Here is a 13,892-nt window from a genome sequence, read left to right as displayed (position 1 = left end):
CAGAACCAACATAGTGGATTGTCAAGGTGTTGTGCCATTCCACAAAGCACGTTGATGGCAGCAGCTGTTTGGGGGTCTGGTTGAATGTGGAGGAAAGCATGCAGATAAGGCCACTGAACACAGCAAAACCCTGACAGCTGGTGGGAAATCCAGGCTCGAGACACATTTCTGCATGGAGGGCACATGGCTGGGCTTCACTGTGTCTGCACTACTGGCACAGAGATATAGAGCTGTCTGGTTCTTTCGAATCGATGTCACAATGAGGGGGAAGAATGCTTTCTTCCCCCGAGAGGCACTGTAGCCTTCAGGTATGTCTCCTTTCTGAATATCATTTTCTGTCAGCGAGTAGTAGATCAGTCTTAGCCCTTGCCCTGGGTCCTGTCGGTACCAGTACATAGAGTCATGATTAAAATCCTGTTGACATTCCAGAGTCACCTCTTGTCCTTCCTCTCTGAACAAGTATTTTGGGGTCTGAGTGATTCCACCAGCCGCTGTGCCTGTGGAAGAAAGAGAGGCTCTAGAAACACAGCCCGGGAAGGTGCTTACTGCTTAGGTCATGGGGGGCAAGGCTTAGATCTGGAGCTTTACATCCTTGGGACAGGAATTTGCTCCCCTACCCCAGACTCACCTGCTCCGAGGAGACAAAGAGCCACACAGCAGATCACCTGATTACCCATAATGGGAAGGGGCGCTCCTTGCAGCTCTAAGCACCACCTGGAAGACAAATAAGGAAAGAAACTTAGCTCTGGGGATCCCCTGGCTTAATATGCAGAACTTGTCCGAAGGCTGGAATGGATAGTCGGAAAGGATCCCAGAGATATTCCAGACGGGCTCCCTAACTTTGCAGATGAGGAGACGGACAGGGGAGCTGAAGCCCTTGCATCCCCTTGGGCCTCCCTTCCCAAACTGCCTCCCCATGGGCTGAGTGGGTGGGCAGTTTCAGGCCAGAGTCTCTCTCCGATTGGCCGCTCCTTCTACCTTCTCAGTTACTCTATGGTTCCATTACTCTGGGACCGCCTGTAGACGCGGGTCATATAAGAACCTAGAATTCATTTTTAATCCCATCACTGGGGCACATAGTGCCCCACTCTCATCTATCCTGCATGCATGCCAAACTCTGACTGTCATTGGACCCCTTCTCCCCGGCTGCTTTGACTTCTCTCTGTCATTTTCATTCACTTTCATGTCCCCATGCCGTTCTTCAATTCCCTTACTAATTTTCCATTTGAGTTTATTCTAACTTAGGTATCTTTTCACTTATTCTCCATTTCTTAGATAATTTTTTCTTTTTCTTTCCTTTCTTCTCTGAGTTTAATCAACTTTTTCTTTCATTTGTCTCTTAACTTCTGGTTATAGGTGGGTTATCCTCTCTCTACCTGCTTGCTTGAGTGTATTTAATTCCGTTTGGAGCGTAGACTTATATTTTCTTCTGACTCATGGTCATTTTTGGAGGCGGGAGTCCGTGAAAAGTGTGTCTGTGGGATTTGCTCTCTTCTATGGATTTTACTTTCCTCTTGTTCATTTTTATGATGTTGTGGTGTTTCACATACTACCCAGCTTAATGGCATCCTTTCCCACTGTTCTGGCAAAGGCCAGGTTGGGTTGGTTGTTTTGGTGGTGTGGTTGGTCAGCGTTCATGGTGGAGGTGGGGCAGGTCCCCTCAGTCTGTGACTGTCTTTTGTTTTGCAGGAAAACTCCAAGTTCTCTTAGAAACTTTTTCTTTTTTCCCTTCATTACCAAATTGCAAATGGACCCTTTTTCCTTTCTTTTGGCCATTTTTTCCTCCCTCAGAAGCTGTACGTTTGGAAGACTACACTTTAAGTTATGTGCCTGGTGCTTCACATGGAGTGTGCTGTTGAAGCTTCCTGTAGTCCTGCTCAGGGGTGTTCTTCTCAGGGTGTCCCCCCGCCTCCCTCTTGGCCTCCGGCCACTATCCTCCTCCACCCTAGCAAGGAGGGGAAGGACTGGAGCATGTGGATTAATTAAAGAAAATCAAAAGGCAGAAACAGGAAATGCAGTGCAGTGACATGGTTTATACTCCATCCTGGTGAGGACAATACTTTTCTGTAGGTTCCCAGTGTTTGTTGAGTGATGATGATTTAAAAAAAAAATTCACTGAGGTAACAAGAAGTTGAAGTGAAATGTTTCTTTTTTTATCTTTCTTTCTTTCTTTCTTTTCCTCTTTTTTTAAGTAGACTCCACACCCAGCGTGGAGTGCAATGCAGGGCTTGAACTCATGACCCTGAGATCAAGACCTGAGCTGAGATCAAGAGTGGGATGCTTAACTGACTGAGCCACCCAGGCGCCCCCAGGTGATATGTTTCTAATTAAAAATATTTCGGGGCCACATCTTTCTCCTAAATTCCAGACAAATCTATCCAACTCTATTTCCACCACCTTTGAGGATCCTATAGCAGGAGTTCTTCATCCTGGCATCCATCCTTGCCTGCATAGGCACAAGGCAAGGGACAAAGCCAGGATTATTCCAGAAAGAGTAAGAGGTAGTACAGCTTGGTATAAAAAGCACAAGTATTTGAGCCAGACAAACCTGGGTTTGTATTCTCTCTCTCTCTCTCTCTCTCTCTCTCTCTGAGTTTGAGAAAGGAAAATGAACTCCTGGAACCATATTTGCTTTTGCTCATGTTGAAAATGAAAAAAAAATATATTTCCTTTGCTTGATTGTCTTAGATGATTAAATGAAATTCTACATTGAAGGCATGCAATAGAGAACTTGAAATAGAGTATTAAGTGGAGCAGAGAGAACTTTTCCTCAATTAATATTTAACCTGACGAAGGTCCAGTTTTAAAACGCTTTACCTTTTTCTGGTGACAGTCTTAGTTCCTGATGGGATGTCCCATGAAACTTCTACAGCCCTCCCCTATTTCTATGCTCACCCTGCAAAATGCTTTCTAGCTAATTTGTTCGCTAATCAAACCACATGTCCCCTCCCCTCCCCCAGCCCACAGCGGTTTCTGAGGTGGGGCCTGGAAGATGTTTGTGCATTGGGAGGATGGGACTCTGCATCTTTAAGATGCTGAGTCCCTCTTTGGAAAATTCAGTAGAAAAGCGTTTTTTTGGCATTCCTGAGTCGTCTACGGTATTTTCATTCTGGAGGCAAACCATGAATTTCAGACCTTCCCCCAGGGGCTGCTGATACCAGTAAAAATAACTACGTCCTTTCTCAGGGCTGCTTTTTGTCCTGTCTTTCTCACCAGGAGTCTCGGGTTCTGGGTGACACCAGCATTCATGGGACCTCAGAGGAGAAGAGATTATGTGAGACAGAGTCATAATGGTGGAGGGAGTGAATGCCTTACAATGCAGCAACCCCAGGTGAGCTCAAATATCTTTCAAGTCTCCTGTGTTCATGTAAAAATTCACATGAATTTTACTTTTCACTCCATGATGCAATTATTCATTCTCATTCAAATGTCAATACCTTTCAGAAAATCCTTGGGCAACATGAAGGTCCAGGGCCTATCTGAGACACAGGTATAAAACAGACAAAGCCCAGTGATGCTGATCTGTTAGTCCAGAACTCACCTGCCCCCAGGAGCCAGATGACCACCCAGCAGAGGATTCTGGTGCCCATGGCAGAGAGAGCATGAAGAAGACCCATATGCAGGACCCAGGAGAGGTGCTCATGGCAGTAGCTCAGGGAGCTAGACCTCAAAACTTGTCTCCTCTGAGGCAGGTCTTCCTGTGAAGTCACCATTTCCAGGGGATTCTGCTGTCTCTAGACCTTATCTTGTACATCTGTTGAAAGGCACATCTTTTTTTCTTTCCTGTAAGCACATTCTGGCCTCATATGTGTTACTGTGGGGACAGTGTTGTGCAGCTATGTGGAACGACAAATACCTTCATAATAGGTCCTGGCTTCCTGAAACATTCATTTTCCCCACTCCCCTCTCTACTTCTTTTGTTCTTTTATTTTCCTTTCATTGGCTCATGTCATCTTCCCATTTTCTGTTGTTGAGTAGAGGCAGTGACCAGGTATGATATCTAGGTACACACATTGAGAAATAGGCAAGTGGAAACCAGGGTTGCTGGTGAAAAAATTAGAGACAGGAAATGTCTTCCTCCTCCTCAGCTAAGCAATGGTTTCAAGCATCTAGAGGGAAGCTTATTTTATGATTTATAATTTACTTTTCTCATCTTTTGTTATTCTACCTGAGTTTTTGATATAAGTAATTCATAGAAAAGATAGTAATAATAATTATTATTCTTTGAATAATAATTCAAAGAAGAGCCATTAGAAAAACTGCAAACTCTCCCTCTCACCTTGCATCCCCAATTTTATTTATCTGTCTGCACTAGTCTATTTATTTTTTCATTTTTTTTTTAAAGATAGAGAGAGAGGCACTCGTGTAGGCGTGCGTGCACGAGTGAGTGGGGGAGGGGCAGAGGGAGAGGGAGGAGGAGAGAAAGAATCCCAAGCAGGCTCCATGCTTAGTGCAGAATCTGATGCAGGACTTGATCTCATGACCCTGAGATCATGACCTGAGCTGATATCAAGAGTTGGACGCTTAACGAACTGAGTCACCCATACACCCCCAGACTTTCTCTTTAATCATGGATGGGATACCTGTATTTGAGGGATCTTCCTTTCTTCCATTCTTCTATCTTTCTTTCCTAACCTGTAGCACTGAATAAAAATTGTGTGAAAGTCTCCTTTGTTCTAGGCATAGTGAAAGGAAGATACAAGGATGAATAAGGCACAGTCCCCACCCTATTAGAATTTACAGAGTCCTTGAGAGATGTAATCTGAATACCTAAGAAACTCCAGGCTTTGGGTAATATATAAGATCATGTTAATTTTTAGTGTCCAAATCACAGTAGCTCATGGCCTTTCCTTATTAATAGCAGGACCTAAGGCTTGTCTGAAACGGTCTCTATTATTTTGGACAGTATTTAGCAGTCTCCCAGAATGTACACTCTAAGCTGCCATCACTACTTAAAATCATCTCAGTTAGTTCTCCCGGAGATACTCTAGTTGTTCACCAATGCTACTGATGAAAATGCCTATCACTAAACACCCACGCCCAGCCTGAAGGGACTCTGTCCGGATGCTGTTAGACACACTAATCCTCAGGCCACTAGGCCCTCCTGGAGTTTACACAGATGTGGGGAACGAGTTGTCTCCTCCTTGTTGCTGAGGTGTCCTTGTTACTTATGGCCCAAAGCAAACTGCTTATGTGCAGAATCTCACCAAGGAACTTGTGAAGCGTTCCATCAGCTCAGGTTTCCAGTCTTCCCTCTCTCTGGGCTCAAACCCAACAGAAGGGGTTAGATAAGGAACAGGTGCCTTACTGTTCCTTTTACTCCCTCCTGCTCATTACGCCATGTTCCAAACCAAACCTTTTCCCTCTGGTCTTAACTATCGATCAATCATCGTGATGAATGTCAACAGAGGCAAGCAATGAACTGTGTGTTTGAATGGGAGGAGTTAAGATGCAGGGGTCCAGAAGACTGACGGTGAGGATTTGGTCTATGCAGGCAGTGCCAACACCCCAACTCAGCAGCTCAAAAGGCTGTGGGATGATTCCCACGATGTACATAATTGCCTTTGCTACTGGAACTTACCTGGTCAAACTTCCATTTTCAGACCTTCAAACTTGGCTCTTCTGACAAAACTATAGGTACCTTCCCTCCACTGTAAGCATGCAAAGGTTAAAGATTCATCCCAGTGGCTAAAGCCTTGGAATATAACCCCACCTTTCCCCTCATTCCCTCTAATATAAAGCCCTTGTCATGTGTCCCTACCCTTCACTGCAGGAACACTTCTCAACAGGATAAAAATTGGCTAAGCTACAGACAGATCGATACTAAAAATTAATTTGGGAAATACTGAGTAAATTTAGGAGATAAGCAGAATAGAAAATATTTAGTTTCACTTCTCTGTCTCCAAGCAAGTAAATTATTGGCTTAGACACTTTGTCACACACTTTTGGATTTCTTTTCCACTATTTATTAGCATTATAAACTTCAAAGTGGCTAGACACTAGATCTTAATTGTTTTCACCCCCACAGAAAGAAATAATGATTATGGGATAGAAGTGTTAAGTAATGGGCGCCTGGGTGGCTCAGTCGGTTAAGCGACTGCCTTTGGCTCAGGTCGTGATCCTGGAGTCCTGGGATCGAGTCCCACATCGGGCTCCCTGTTGGATGGGGAGCCTGCTTCTCCCTCTGGCCTTCTTCACTCTCATGCTCTCTCTTTCTCTGTCTCTGTCTCTCCAATAAATAAATAAAATCTTTTAAAAAAAAAAGAAGTGTTAAGTAATACAATAGTGGTGATCATGTTGTGATATACAAATGTGTCAAATCAATACGATGTACATCTTAAGCTTATATGTTACATGTCAGTTATATCCCAATTTAAAAACAGTTTTATTGAGGTATAACTGATATACAAATAAACTGCACACATTTAAAAAGTTTTGATGTATGTATGCAAACAGGGAACCATCACCACAGTCAAGATAGTGAACATATCCATCACCCCAAAAAGTTTCTTTCTGTCCTGTTATAAGCCTTCCCTCCCAACACTTCTCACACTTATCCCATCCCCAGGCAACCACCGATCTGCTTTCTGTCAATAAAGATTTGCTTGCATTTTCTAGATCTTCATATAAATGGAACAAAATAGTATGCGTTTGCTTGTGTCTGCCTTATTTCCAACACTGTAATTATTTTGAGACTCATCTATATTATTATGTGCATTACTGTCAGTTAACTCTTTAGGCCACTTAAAGAGTGAATTTACTGAGAAGTTTATAAAATGTTTTATATTTTTATAAGATTGTCAAGTTCATCAGTAAAGTTGATACACAGTACAAATTATACAACCCATTATTCATAATGGTATCTCTTGAAAATAGGCTCTATTTTCCTGAAATTCAAGCTACAGTATTTGAATCTTTTTAAGTTAAGCTTCCAGATCTTTTTTTAAAATTGAGATAATAATTCACATACCATAAAATTCTCCATTTCAAAGTGTACAGTTCAGTGGGTTTTAGTATTTATAAACCTGTGCAAACAACAATACCATATATTTCTAGAACATTGTTATCATCCAAAAAGAAACTGGAAAGAGAGCTGGAACTTTGGAATTTGATAGAGATTTAGTTGAATCTGTAGATCAATTTGGGGAGTTTTTTGCCATCTCAAAAGTATTAAGTCTTTCAATACATGATCATGGGATATCTTTCCATTTATTTGGGTCTTTAATTTCTTTCAAGCAATGCTTTGCACTTTTCAGCATACAAGTTTTTCATTTCTTTTGTTCAATTTATGCCTAGATATTTTATTATTTTGATGCATTGTCTCCCTGAGAAACTCTAATTGGCAATTATATGCCCCTTAATAGTAAAAGTGGAAATATGGATTAGCTTTTACTTCTCCAGAAGAGTATTCTTGCTATATATAAGAAGATTTAGGTAAGTGGGGACAGTAATAAGACAAAATTGTTAGTGAAAAGAAAGTAGATTAAACTGCTTTTTAAATCCGATAATGCCCTCTGCTGGGGAGGAGTGGGGGACTGATGTGTGCCTCTCCACGGATTAGTCTTAGTGGTTGTGTGCATGCATTTGCACAAGCACCTGTGTGTGTGAGCCTTGGAGTGTGGGGCAGCAGTGGGTGAGGCCACTGGCCATGGAAAGAAGAGAAAGGGAGTTTCTTTTAGTAATAAGAATATCCATGTGGGTTCAATGCAATCCCCATCAAAATACCATCCACTTTTTTCAAAGAAATGGAACAAATAATCCTAAAATTTGTATGGAACCAGAAGAGACCCCGAATAGCCAGAGGAATCTTGAAAAAGAAAAGCAAAGCTGGCGGCATCACAATTCCGGACTTCCAGCTCTATTACAAAGCTGTCATCATCAAGACAGTATGGTACTGGCACAAAAACAGACACATAGATCAATGGAACAGAATCGAGAGCCCAGAAATGGACCCTCAATTCTATGGTCAACTCATCCTTGACAAAGCAGGAAAGAATGTCCAATGGAAAAAAGACATTCTCTTCAACAAATGGCGTTGGGAAAATTGGACAGCCACATGCAGAAGAATGAAACTGGACCATTTCCTTACCCCACACACAAAAATAGACTCCAAATGGTTGAAAGACCTAAACGTGAGACAGGAGTCCATCAAAATCCTAAAGGAGAACACAGGCAGCAACCTCTTCGACCTCAGCCACAGCAACTTCTTCCTAGAAACATCGCCAAAGGCAAGGGAAACCAGGTAAAAAATGAACTACTGGGACTTTATCAGGATAAAAAGCTTTTGCACAGCAAAAGAAACAGTCAACAAAACCAAAAGACAACCGACAGAATGGGATAAAATATTTGCACGGCCTGTGGGTCCCAAATTCATGGTCCAGCCGCCCTCCTGCCTGAGTCAGCGTGCACGGCCTGCCACCTGCTAAATGCCAAGTCAACACGCCTTCACCTCAGATTGCCAAGGGCTCAAATTGACACTGTTCCCCTCAAATTTCAGCCCCTGTACCCAAGTTTGTGCACAAAAGTGGGAATAATTATAACAGCAGAATGAAGCAACCCAAACATCTATTTCTGTGGAATACAGAATGGATAAAAGGAGTGTGCTAGGCTGAGAACATCTCCAAAAAGCACATGAACAATACATACAGCATGATTCTGGTTAGTTAAAAAAACCCCAAAAACCTGGGAGGAATAAAACAAGATGAAACTAGAGAGGGAGACAAACCATAAGAGACTTCTTAAGCATAGGAAAGAAACAGGCTTGCTGGAAGGGAGGTGGGGGGGATGGGGTGACTGGTGGTGGGCATGAAGGAGGGCACATGATGGAATGAGCACGGGTGGTTGTATGCAACTGATGAATCACTGAACTCTAAAACTAATAATACACTATATTGTTAATTAATTGAACTTAAAATTTAAAAAAAGGAACCCCCCAAAAAAGATATTTGCAAATGACATATCAGATAAAGGGCTAGTATCCAAAATCTATAAAGAACTTATCAGACTCAACACCCAAAGAACAAGTAATCCAATCAAGAAATGGGCAGAAGACATGAACAGACATTTTTCCAAAGAAGACATCCAAATGGCCAACAGACACATGAAAAAGTGCTCAACATCGCTCGGCATCAGGGAAATCCAAATCAAAACCTCAATGAGATACCACCTCACACCCGTCAGAATGGCTAAAATTAACAAGTCAGGAAACGACAGATGTTGGCGGGGATGCGGAGAAAGGGGAACCCTCCTACACTGTTGGTGGGAATGCAAGCTGATGCAACCCCTCTGGAAAACAGTATGGAGGTTCCTCAAACAGTTGAAAATAGAGCTACCATCCGATCCAGCAATTGCAGTACTGGGTATTTACCCCAAAGATACAAATGTAGGGATCCGAAGGGGTACGTGCACCCCAATGTTTATAGCAGCAATGTCCACAATAACCAAACTGTGGAAAGAGCCAAGATGTCCATCGACAGATGAATGGATAAAGAAGAGGTGGTATATATACACCATGGAATATTATGCAGCCATCAAAAGGAATGAGATCTTGCCATTTGCAACGACGTGGATGGAGCTGGAGGGTGTTATGCTGAGTGAAATAAGTCAATCAGAGAAAGACATGTATCATATGACCTCACTGAGACGAGGAATTCTTAATCTCAGGAAACAAACTGAGTGTTGCTGGAATGGTGGGGGGTAGGAGGGATGGGGTGGCTGGGTGATAGACATTGGGGAGGGTATGTGCTATGGTGAGCGCTGTGAATTGTGCAAGACTGTTGAATCACAGATCTATACTTCTGAAACAAATAATGCAACATATGTTAATAAAAAAGAAAAAGAAGAAGATAGCAGGAGGGGAAGAATGAAGGGGAGTAAGTCGGAGGGGGAGATGAACCATGAGAGACAATGGACTCTGAAAAACAAACTGAGGGTTCTAGAGGGGAGGGCGGTGGGGGATGGGTTAGCCTGGTGATGGGTATTAAAGAGGGCACATTCTGCATGGAGCACTGGGTGTTATGCACAAACAATGAATCATGGAACACTACATCCAAAACTAATGATGTAATGTATGGTGATAAACATAACAATAAAAAAAAGAATATCCATGTGGGTGCCTCAAGTATTCTTCAATTTTAAAATGACCTTTTGTTGAAGATTCTCTTTCATCTTTGATCCCCAGATTTGTTGACTGTCTTGTTATTCTTGAAATCTAAGGGTATATTCATGTCTTTCATCTCCCTCACCTCTCACAACAGATAAGTGTTAAAATTTTGTCTGTTCTGTATCTCAAGTGTCCATTCTCCTCTTTTTCAGTTAGGTCCCATTCATGGGCAGTCCTCAAGAGTCCAGTGTTAGTAAGAATCCTGCTGAGGTGGTTAGTAAGAATCCTGCTGAGAATTTCCTACCCTCAATATATGAGTACCCTTGATATAGGACCAAATTCTTGCCTCCAGTGACTATCCCCCAAGTGATATCTGATCATCCTGGTGTGCCTTCAGCAAGAGTCCTGCTAGGTCAGTTTACCCAGGATCCCCACTTACCCCAATATCACCTCTTGGTAATTGTCCATCCATTTCCCCTCCCCCTCCTTGCTTCTTGTCTATAAACTCTTATTTTTCCTGTTTGGAGCTGGAGTTGAGCGCGATCTGTCTCCCTACCACAGTACTCCACTGCCACGGTTCCCCTGAGTGAAGTTTGTCTTATCATTTTAACAAATGTCTGAATAAAATTTTCTTTAACAGAATTCACTACAATATTAATAAATGATTTTCTTTTAACAGAGAGATGCTATAGTTTGTGTTATAATCTACAATGGCTTTCTTAGCTTACTGTCTGAACCAGGACTCTTTAATATGTGAAAGAGTGTGCTATTAATAATTTTTCCAGGACAACAGTTCTGAACCAGGGCTGCCATGGTAAACCAGAGCATTTGACCGCGGTACGTGGTCAACTCTCTGACGCACTCCTTTACTGCCATCTGGCAGCAGTGGGGGAGATTGTGGGAAATAGATACCATTTTCTTCGACATGACCGCATTTCAAGTCTGCGTCAATGCTGAGGCACACAGGAATGATCTAGACTGCCCCTTCCAACCAGATCTTCCCTGGATCTGTGTTATCGACGTTGACAGTTTGCTCAGTTATTGCCAGATGGTAGCGACATGTCTTCCACAGCAATCCCTGGTGGTCCCACGTGTGGGGAAAATGTGGAGATATATCCTGAGTCATCCTCATGTCAAATCTTGGAGAGCAAGTTGTGCAAGTTTCTAATTTTAAAGAGGAGAATTCTGAGTCATAAGGGGTGAAGGCTCTTGCCAACAACCTACAGCTAAAAAAAAGAAAGCCGGAGTTTAGATTAGGAAGCGGATATCTTGACTCCAATTCCACTGTCTGTGGATCCGAGATCTCAAGAGAGAGAAGGGAAAGATGAAATTTGTGAAATCAGAAAGTCGAACTCTGTGCTCCCCTGGATTTGAGACTTGAATTTCCCAAAAGAGTCTCTGAGTGGGGATTACTAATCGGTGTTTCTCCTGCTTCCTTCCCCTCGAGAGGGTTGTGGTTGCTGTTCCCTTACAGTTATTCCCATTAAGTCACTGTCCTTGAGAGATGGTCAGTCTTGTGGAGGAGGCAGATCTGTGATAAAAGGACTATAATAAACCTGTAGTGGTCAACAATCTGTTGTTCCACAAACAAGGAAGTCATTGGCCTCTGTGGAGGGAAAGAGTCTACAGAGGAATCATGTTTGCAGTAAAATCAGTAGGAATTTCTTAGAGATTTGGTTAGGTAATATCAATATCAGATATCAGATCTCTGTAGTCAAATTTTTTTTTGGGGGGGGAAGCTTTATTTCTAAACTTGGAATCCACAGACTACCCAATACTGCCTGTTTTTAGGAGTTTCAGAAGCTCATGTCCCAAAGCATGCCCAGCCTATAATTTAAGAGCTAATTTATAGTCTTGCCCTCTCCTGCTTGCAGCTGGGGCCACATCAGTCAACCCACTTCTTTCTTTCTTCAGAGGCAGAAGACTGGGAAGTGGCCTTTTCAAATGTCTCCCTAGAGCTCAGGGGCGAGGAAAGGGGCACAAAGGAGTTTGTGCACTGGAAGGAACTGGCTCAGCTGCACCGTGCCAAGGCCACCAGCACAGAGATCACAGCTGAGTCCCCCAGCTCCTCGGGAGGGGTCTTAGGGTGGAAGATGTTCCATTAGGTCTTTTAGCTGAGACCCCTTCCTTGGGCATCCCAACTCAGCTGCAGTGTTTTGGTAGGAAATCAGAAACTCTGTTTCCTGCCTCAGATTCTGTGGGCGCCAGTAAGCAAATAGGTAACCGGATATTGGATTGCATCTCAGAATCCCCTTCTGTCCCATCTTTGGTGATCCTGTGGCTGGGGATCTGGCTGATTGCAGGGTCTGTATGTCCTGTGGGAGAAGACAGAAGCCATAGAGAGTGGGCCTAAGAAAACATCAACACAAATTCCCAAGCAGTCCCAAGCTCACTTGCCCCCAGGTGAAAGTGAGTCACCCAGCAGAGGAACCAGGTGTCCAAGGCAGGATCAGTGGCAGGATGAGGCTCTCCATTAGTGGTTTCTGATGCAGAGAGGAATGGAAGTTTTGGGTTCCCTTGGCCCCACAAGGTAGAATCTGGCTGTGAAGCCACAGTCCCTGGGAATACCCACAGCCTCAGGGCACCTTCCATAGGAAAGGGGAACCTTTGGTCCAAATGTGTGACCTCATGTTTATTTTGTTACATGGGTGACGTAAACAGGCTCCAAAACCACTTGAGCATTCTTAGGAAAAGTGAAGTTTAAGGAAAACACAAGAGGAGGTGGAAAAGGGAAAACGAGTGAAAATAACAGGAACAAGAAGATGGTGGAGCACTGTGCGAGAGTGCTCTTTTACCGATCTTGGAAATGTTGGCAGAAGTTCTCAGACTTTAGCATGAACAAGCCCCGCAAGGGGCTTGGTAAGATTAGATGTATTCCTGTAACCCACTTCCAGAAATTCTGACTCCGAAATTCTGATCCTGCCCTAGAATATGTCTGTTTAACCTGTCCCTCAGGTGAAACTGAGGAAAGAAATGATTTCAGACAACGGTTTCAATCTCTTCTGAGTGGAGATTTTTAATAGGCCAAAGTAACAAAAGAGAAGGCCACTTTATGCACTACATTAGAATGTTAAAATTTAAAGACTGAGAATTTTCCTGGGAATGGGAAAACTAGTGGATAGATTTAAGTTCCAGAAACTACATTTACAAAAAAGAATAGAGGGGAAATAAGAAACCTAATTGATAATGAGGTGAGTGAAGCCGAGGGAAGAGAAGTTTCCAGGGTTCAGGGTAAAGTCAATATTGTCAAATGCTGCAAAGAGATCAAGTAAGAGGAGAAAGGAACAGCTTTTTGTCCAGCAAATTTATAATTTTAAGATTTAGGAGAATAGTTTCATAAGAATGGAAATATTCCTTGAAAAAGCTGAAGACAGCACCCAGAGGAATAATTCTTCTGTGATGAAAGCAAAAGTGTGGTTCACTAATTGTGCATTGTTACCCAGAGAGGAACAGATATGGATACTCAGGAGGACTCACTCCTGAGGGCTGGAAAAGGAAGCTGAAATAAACAGCCATAACATTAGGTAGACCAGGAAAGTGAGAGCTTCTGTTTTAAGAGGTCAGAGTGAAATTTTGCCTGAGAAATGAAGTAAATTTGGACTTCTGGGGGTAAGACAACTAGGTTCAGCTTATATTGAAATAAGAGCAGAAGTGACTAGAGAGAATATATAAACTTCTCTAAAGCTGAGTGGTGGGTGGTATAGAAATGAACAGACTTTTTAGAAGTATTTTTTTAAAAAAAGATTTATTTATTCATTTCAGAGAGAGAGAGAGAGAGAGAACAGAGGGA

The 13,892-nt window shown here is 42.7% G+C and overlaps 1 long non-coding RNA gene across 1 annotated transcript; it reads right to left on the bottom strand.

Annotated features, from left to right (window-relative positions):
* Positions 1-283: 283 nt before the first annotated feature.
* On the bottom strand, positions 284-1,132 carry LOC112811049 (uncharacterized). Its single transcript, XR_012380377.1, has 2 exons — positions 629-1,132; positions 284-497 (listed from the first exon to the last, which is right to left on the bottom strand). It is a non-coding gene; the product is annotated as an uncharacterized lncRNA (long non-coding RNA).
* Between the last annotated feature and the right edge of the window lie 12,760 nt (positions 1,133-13,892).

The sequence above is a fragment of the Callorhinus ursinus genome, unplaced genomic scaffold (assembly GCF_003265705.2).
Source record: "Callorhinus ursinus isolate GAN/ISIS: 27379988/994484 unplaced genomic scaffold, GSC_fseal_2.0 scaffold12, whole genome shotgun sequence".
Taxonomy (NCBI): domain Eukaryota; kingdom Metazoa; phylum Chordata; class Mammalia; order Carnivora; family Otariidae; genus Callorhinus; species Callorhinus ursinus.
This window is presented reverse-complemented; position numbering and strand designations above follow the sequence as displayed.